A 7,617-nucleotide genomic window follows, 5' to 3' on the forward strand; every position below is an offset into this window, starting at 1 on the left:
GCCATGTTAAAGGAAGGGTGTGAGGTGATTCTGTGACTCGTCTCTGAGGGGAAGCTGTGTTACCAGTTTAAATGCCTCACTGGGACCCAACGCAGCGTGCTCACAGTGGTTGTTGATCATTGCTAGAAAACCATTTTCAGGTCTTGCCATAGATTAACAAGTAGATTTAAGTAAAAATTGTAACTCGGCCACTCAGGAACATTCACTGTCTTCTTGGTAAGCAACTCCAGTGTGGATTTGGCCTTGTGTTTTAGGTTATTGTCCTGCTGAAAGGTGAATTAATCTCCTAGTTCCTGGTGTAAAGCAGACTGAACCAGGTTTTCCTCTAGGATTTTGCCTGTGCTTAGCTCCATTCCGTTTATTTTTTATCCTGAAAAACTCCCCAGTCCCTAACGATTACAAACATACCCATAACATGATGCAGCCACCACCATGCTTTGAAAATATGGATGGTGGTCCTCATTAATGTGTTCTATTGAATTTGCCCCAAACATAACACTTTGTATTCAGGACAACAAGTGAACTGCTTTGCCAAATTTTTTGCAGTACTACTTTAGTGCCTTGCTGCAAATAGGATGCATGTTTTGGAATATTTTCATTCTGTACAGGCTTCCTTCTTTTCACTCTGTCAATTAGGTTAGTATTGTGGAGTAACTACAATGTTGTTGATCAATCCTCAGTTTTCTCCTGTCACAGCCATTAAACTCTGTAACTGTTTTAAAGTCACCGTTTCCTCTCCGGCAACTGAGTTAGGAAGGACGCCTGTATCTTTGTAGTGACAGAGACAGTGAGCTCCAGCAGGATCGGGATAGTGACACATTTTTAGTTGTTTTGGTTCTGTCCAACACTTTTGGATTTGAAATGATAAAATCATTTGAGGGTATTTCATCCATATCATGTGAACCGTTTAGAAATTACAGCACGTTTTGTACATAGTCCCCCCATTTTGGGGGACCAAAAGTATTGGGACAAATCCACTTATATGTGTATGAAAGTAGTCTAAAAGTGTTGTATTTGGTCCAATATTCATTGCACGCAATGACTATATCAAGCTTTTGACTCTACATACTTGTTGGATGCATTTGCTGTTTGTTTTGGTTGTGTTTCAGATTATTTTGTGCCCAATTAATGGTAAATAATGTATTGCCTCAATTTGGAGTCACTTTTATTGTAAATAAGAATATAATATGTTTCTAAACACTTCTACATTAATGTGGATGCTACCTCGATTACGGATAATCCTGAATGAATTGTGATTAATGATGAGTGAGAAAGTTACAGACGCACAAATATCATACCCCAAGACATGCTAAGCTCTCACCATTATAATAACAGGTGAGGTTAGCATATTTTGGAGGGGTGGGGGGGATATTTATGCTCTGTAACTTTTTTTAAAAAATCACGTTAAACACTATTATTGCACACAGAATGAGTCCATGCAACTTATTATGTGACTTGTTATGCACATTTTACCATAACAAAGGGGTTGAATACTTATTGACTCAAACTTTTCATTTTTTATTCATTTGTAAACATTTTGAAAAACATAATTCCACTTTGAAATTATGGGGTATTGTGTGCAGGCCAGTGACAAAAAAAACAACTAAATGTAATACATTTAAAATTCAGGCTGTAACACAACAAAATGTGGAAAAAAGCCAAGGGGTGTGAATCCTTTCTGAATGCACTGTAGACAGAGAGAGTATGAGAGAGAGAGAGAGATTGTACCATCACAATAAAGCCAAGCCAGTTTAGAAGGGGAACCCCGTTGAGGTGGCATCAGCTGATTGCATCAGCGGACATCGCTCCAATTGGATTCAACACTACTCACATGCGGCCTATTTCAATTGAGCAGCTCTACACATGCTTCCTCGACACCGTGATGTCATGTGTAGCACACGGGGATGTGTGAATATGACTCCTCAGCCTGAAGTGTCCCGCTTGCGTCGCCTCATTAGCTAGCTTTTGAGGCGCCACGATGGGGCCAAGACGCTTGAGGAGGGTGGTCACGTGTGTTTGTGAGGCAGAGGTCCATAGTTCGCGCCATGTACGGGCCGAATCAGGAGGAAGTTGTACTCGCTAAGCAAGGAGCATGACTTTCTTTACCCTGGTGTTTCTGTTGTTGCTGTAACTAGCTGTTACTCGCTATACTTGGCTGTTTTGTGATATCCCACCACCACCCCAGCCTCCACCTGTCTGTAGTATTCTGTGTTTCTTCCTTCAGGGGATGTAGTATAGCATGTCTGTAGTATTCTGTGTTTCTTCCTTCAGGGGATGTAGTATAGCATGTCTGTAGTATTCTGTGTTTCTTCCTTCAGGGGATGTAGTATAGCATTTTATCTTCATATGACGCTTGGCTCTGACAGTGAGCTAACCTGAAGGAGCAGAGCCCTAACTCCAAGACTATGCGCTTTCATATTTTCTAATAAATGGTAAAACGTACACGTTTCCTTTCTGAATTATCATTACTACTAGGTGTTGGACTATAGACAGTAACCTGGTGATGGACTATAGACAGTAACCTGGTGTTGGACTATAGACAGTAACCTGGTGTTGGACTATAGACAGTAACCTGGTGTTGGACTATAGACAGTAACCAAGTGTTGGACTATAGACAGTAATTGTTACCTGGTGTTGGACTATAGACAGTAACCTGGTGTTGGACTATAGACAGTAACCTGGTGTTGGACTATAGACAGTAACCTGGTGTTGGACTATAGACAGTAACCTGGTGTTGGACTATAGACAGTAACCTGGTGTTGGACTATAGACAGTAACCTGGTGATGGACTATAGACAGTAACCTGGTGTTGGACTATAGACAGTAACCTGGTGATGGACTATAGACAGTAACCTGGTGTTGGACTATAGACAGTAACCTGGTGATGGACTATAGACAGTAACCTGGTGTTGGACTATAGACAGTAACCTGGTGTTGGACTATAGACAGTAACCTGGTGATGGACTATAGACAGTAACCTGGTGTTGGACTATAGACAGTAACCTGGTGTTGGACTATAGACAGTAACCTGGTGATGGACTATAGACAGTAACCTGGTGATGGACTATAGACAGTAACCTGGTGTTGGACTATAGACAGTAACCTGGTGATGGACTATAGACAGTAACCTGGTGTTGGACTATAGACAGTAACCTGGTGTTGGACTATAGACAGTAACCTGGTGTTGGACTATAGACAGTAACCTGGTGTTGGACTATAGACAGTAACCTGGTGTTGGACTATAGACAGTAACCTGGTGTTGGACTATAGACAGTAACCTGGTGTTGGAATAGACAGTAACCTGGTGTTGGACTATAGACAGTAACCTGGTGTTGGACTATAGACAGTAACCTGGTGTTGGACTATAGACAGTAATTGTTACCTGGTGTTGGACTATAGACAGTAACCTGGTGCTGGACTATAGACAGTAACCTGGTGTTGGACTATAGACAGTAACCTGGTGTTGGACTATAGACAGTAACCTGGTGCTGGACTATAGACAGTAATTGTTACCTGGTGTTGGACTATAGACAGTAATTGTTACCTGGTGTTGGCCTGAGGAGACTGAGAAGGTAACACAGGTATGTGGTCATTAATCTACTACCTCAGAATATGACCGATGCCTGAAGCAGCATCCCTAAATCAGATGACACAATTGGCCCAGCGTCGTCCGGGTTTGGCCGGTGTAGGCCGTCATTGTAAATAAGAATTTGTTCTTAACTGACTTGCCTAGTTAAATAAAGGTAAAATAAAAAATAGAAAATGAAATAAATATCACCTGGTTAACATACAGCTGTGAGGTAAACACCCAACTGCACCTGCTTTAAAACAAAATGTCATTGTTGTCACGACCGTCTTGAAAGGGAGCAGACCAATACGCAGCGCGTTGAGTGAACATGATGACTTTAATGAGTACAGCACGTAAATACAAAACAAAAGACGATAGTGAAGTCCAACAGTGACAATGACTGAACTTGGAACAAAAACCCACAACCACAAGGTGAAAACACACAGTATAAATATGGCTCCCAATCAGAGATAACGAGCCGACAGCTGACACTCGTTACCTCCGATTGGGAGTCACTGAACCAAACAAAGAAATACAACACATAGAACCACCCAACCAAACCAAACACCACGAAACGAACACACCCTATACCCAACACAACCAAATGAATACACCCTGGCTCAAACAACACAGTCCCGGAGCCAGAGCGTGACAGTACCCCCCCCTAAAGTCGCGGACTGCGACCGCGCCTCAACTAGGGCTAACCAAGGGAGGGCTGGGTGGGCATACCTCTTCGGCGGTGGTTCTGGCTCTGGTCGTGGTCCCCACCCCACCATAGTCACTACCCGCTTTCGTAGCCTCCTCCAACTGAACCCCACCGGATAAAGGGGCAGCACCGGACTAAGAGGCAGCACCGGACTAAGGGGCAGCACCGGACTAAGGGGCAGCACCAGGATAAGGGGCAGCACCAGACTAAGGGGCAGCACCGGACTAAGGGGCAGCACCGGACTGAATGGCGGATCCTGGCTGGCTGGCTCTGGCGGATCCTGGCTGGCTGACGGATCTGGCTGCTCATGGCTGGCTGACGGATCTGGCTGCTCATGGCAGGCTGACGGATCTGGCTGCTCATGGCTGGCGGAAGGCTCTGGCTGATCCTGTCTGGCGGAAGGCTCTGGCTGATCCTGTCTGGCGGAAGGCTCTGGCTGATCCTGTCTGGCGGAAGGCTCTGGCTGATCCTGTCTGGCGGAAGGCTCTGGCTGATCCTGTCTGGCGGACGGCTCTAGCGGCTCCTGTCTGGCGGAAGGCTTTAGCGGCTCCGGTCTGGCGGACGGCTCAGACGGCGTTGGGCAGACGGGCAGTTCAGGCGCCGTTGGGCAGACGGGCAGTTCAAGCGCCGTTAGGCAGACGGGCAGTTCAGGCGCCGTTGGGCAGACGGGCAGTTCAGGCGCCGTTGGGCAGACGGCAGACTCTGGCCGGCCGAGACGCACTATAGGCCTGGTGCGTGGTGCCGGAACTGGTGGTCCCGGGCTGAGGACACGCATCTCAGGGCTAGTGCGGGGAGCAGCAACAGGCCGGGCTGGGCTGGCGACGCACACCGTAGTTCTAGTGCGTGGAGCAGGAACAGGCCGGGCTGGGCTGGCGACGCACACCGTAGACTTGGTGCGGGTGGCAGGAACAGGCCGGACCGGGCTGGCGACGCGCCCCGTAGACTTGGTGCGGGTGGCAGGAACAGGCCGGACCGGGCTGGCGACGCGCACCGTAGACTTGGTGCGGGTGGCAGGAACAGGCCGGACCGGGCTGGCGACGCGCACCGTAGACTTGGTGCGGGTGGCAGGAACAGGCCGGACCGGGCTGGCGACGCGCACCGTAGGTTTGGTGCGAGTGGCAGGAACAGGCCGGGTCGGGCTGGCGACGTACACCGTAGGCCTAGTACGTGGAGCAGGAACCGGCCGGGCTGGACTGGCGACGCACACCGTGGGTCTGGTACGTGGAGCAGGAACAGGTCGGGCTGGACTGGCGACGCACACCGTGGGCTTGATGCGTGGAGTAGGAACAGGCCGGTCCGTACTGGGAACACACACCACTGGCCTTAACCGGGGATCAGGAACGGGCCGGACCGGACTGGTAACACACCTCAGTCTCTTACGCCGTGCCTCAACTGCTTCCCTCCCTCTATTCGCCAATGGCTCCCGTAATCCGGTAGCCTTCTCTCCACCTCTCCCTGTGGCAGCCTCCTGCTGCCCAGCCGCCCAAGCCATGTGCCCCCCCCAAAAAACTTTTTGGGGTTGCCTCACGTCCTTCCAACGATGACCCTGCTGACGCCGTTGCTCCTCTCTCGCCAGGGCCTTGATCTTCCCCCAAGGTCCCTTGCCCCCGAGCATGTCCTCCCAGGACCACGATTTGCCCACCTGGGCCATCGCCAGCCTCTCGATCTCCTTACCAGGCGCCTCCTCCCATGTCCAGTCTCTTTGCTCCCGGACACGCTGCTTGGTCCTTTGATGGTGGGTTTTTCTGTCACGACCGTCTTGAAAGGGAGCAGACCAATACGCAGCGCGTTGAGTGAACATGATGACTTTAATGAGTACAGCACGTAAATACAAAACAAAAGACGATAGTGAAGTCCAACAGTGACAATGACTGAACTTGGAACAAAAACCCACAACCACAAGGTGAAAACACACAGTATAAATATGGCTCCCAATCAGAGATAACGAGCCGACAGCTGACACTCGTTACCTCCGATTGGGAGTCACTGAACCAAACAAAGAAATACAACACATAGAACCACCCAACCAAACCAAACACCACGAAACGAACACACCCTATACCCAACACAACCAAATGAATACACCCTGGCTCAAACAACACAGTCCCGGAGCCAGAGCGTGACAATTGTCAATTGCTATTTTGATAGATAAAGGCTCTATCAAAGGGTATCAATAACACTATCAAAGGTTAGGCAATCAATATCAACATCAAAACCTCATGGATGAGCTCTTTTTCCTTAATTGATTGTTTTATGACAAGAGCAAATTGAAGTTGCCAAGTCTTCAAATTGATGCAATACCTTCTGAAAGTCTCAAGTGTTTATTGATTGTATTTGTTTAGTCTAGATGTAAAATATGTTACTTCCTAAACTAAGAGACAAACACACATGTGCACTTTGGAGCAACCTTCCCTACACTCTTAGAAAAAAGGGTTCCGAAAGGGTTCTTCGGCTGTCCCCGTAGGGGAACCCTTTTTGGTTCCAGGTAGAATACTTTTTGGTTCCAGGTAGAACTCTTTTGGGTTCCATGTAGAATCCTCTGTGTAAAGAGTTCTACAATAGAACTCAAAAGGGTTCTACCTGGAACCAAAAAGGGTTCTGCAAAGGGTTATCCTATGGGGATAGCCAAATAACCCTTTTAGGTTCTAGATAGCATATTTTTTTCTAAGAGTGTAATATCTACTGTGAAGGTAAGCCCTTGGCCCTAACACAGCAAGCAGGGAAGAGAACTCTAACTCACCAGAACTCCACTACTGCATCTTCAACAGAGAGGTCTGGGTTTGATTTAGAACCATTCCTTTATTATTACTGTAGCAGGAGGACTCCACTGGGTTTAACTGCAGAGGAGAAGAAAGAAGATTACATTATGTATGTGTCCCAAATCACACCCTATTCCCTATATAGTGCACTACTTTTTGACCAGGACCTTGTAAAGGGAATAGGGTGCCATTAGAGACACAGCCTGAAGTATAGCCCCGGAGCACAGGCCCTCCTCTAACCCCCAGCTCTCTTTAAACAGACAGGATGGATGTCTCTGTAGTGGAGAGAGAGCGAGAGCGAGAGTGAGAGAGAGAGAGAAAGAAAGAGAGAGAGAGAGAGAGAGAGAGAGAGAGAGAGAGAGAGAGAGAGAGAGAGAGAGAGAGAGAGAGAGAGAGAGAGAGAGAGAGAGAGAGAGAGAGAGAGAGAGGGAGAGAGAGAGAGAGAGAGAGAGGGAGAGAGAGAGAGAGGAGGAGAGGAGAGAAGAGAGAGAGAGAGAGAGAGAGAGAGAGAGAAGAGAGAGAGAGAGAGAGAAGGGGGGAGGGGGGGAGGGAGAGAGAAGAGATACAGAGAGGGAGAGAGAGAA

The sequence above is a fragment of the Coregonus lavaretus genome, assembly GCF_964263955.1.
Source record: "Coregonus lavaretus genome assembly, chromosome: 13".
Taxonomy (NCBI): Eukaryota; Metazoa; Chordata; class Actinopteri; order Salmoniformes; family Salmonidae; genus Coregonus; species Coregonus lavaretus.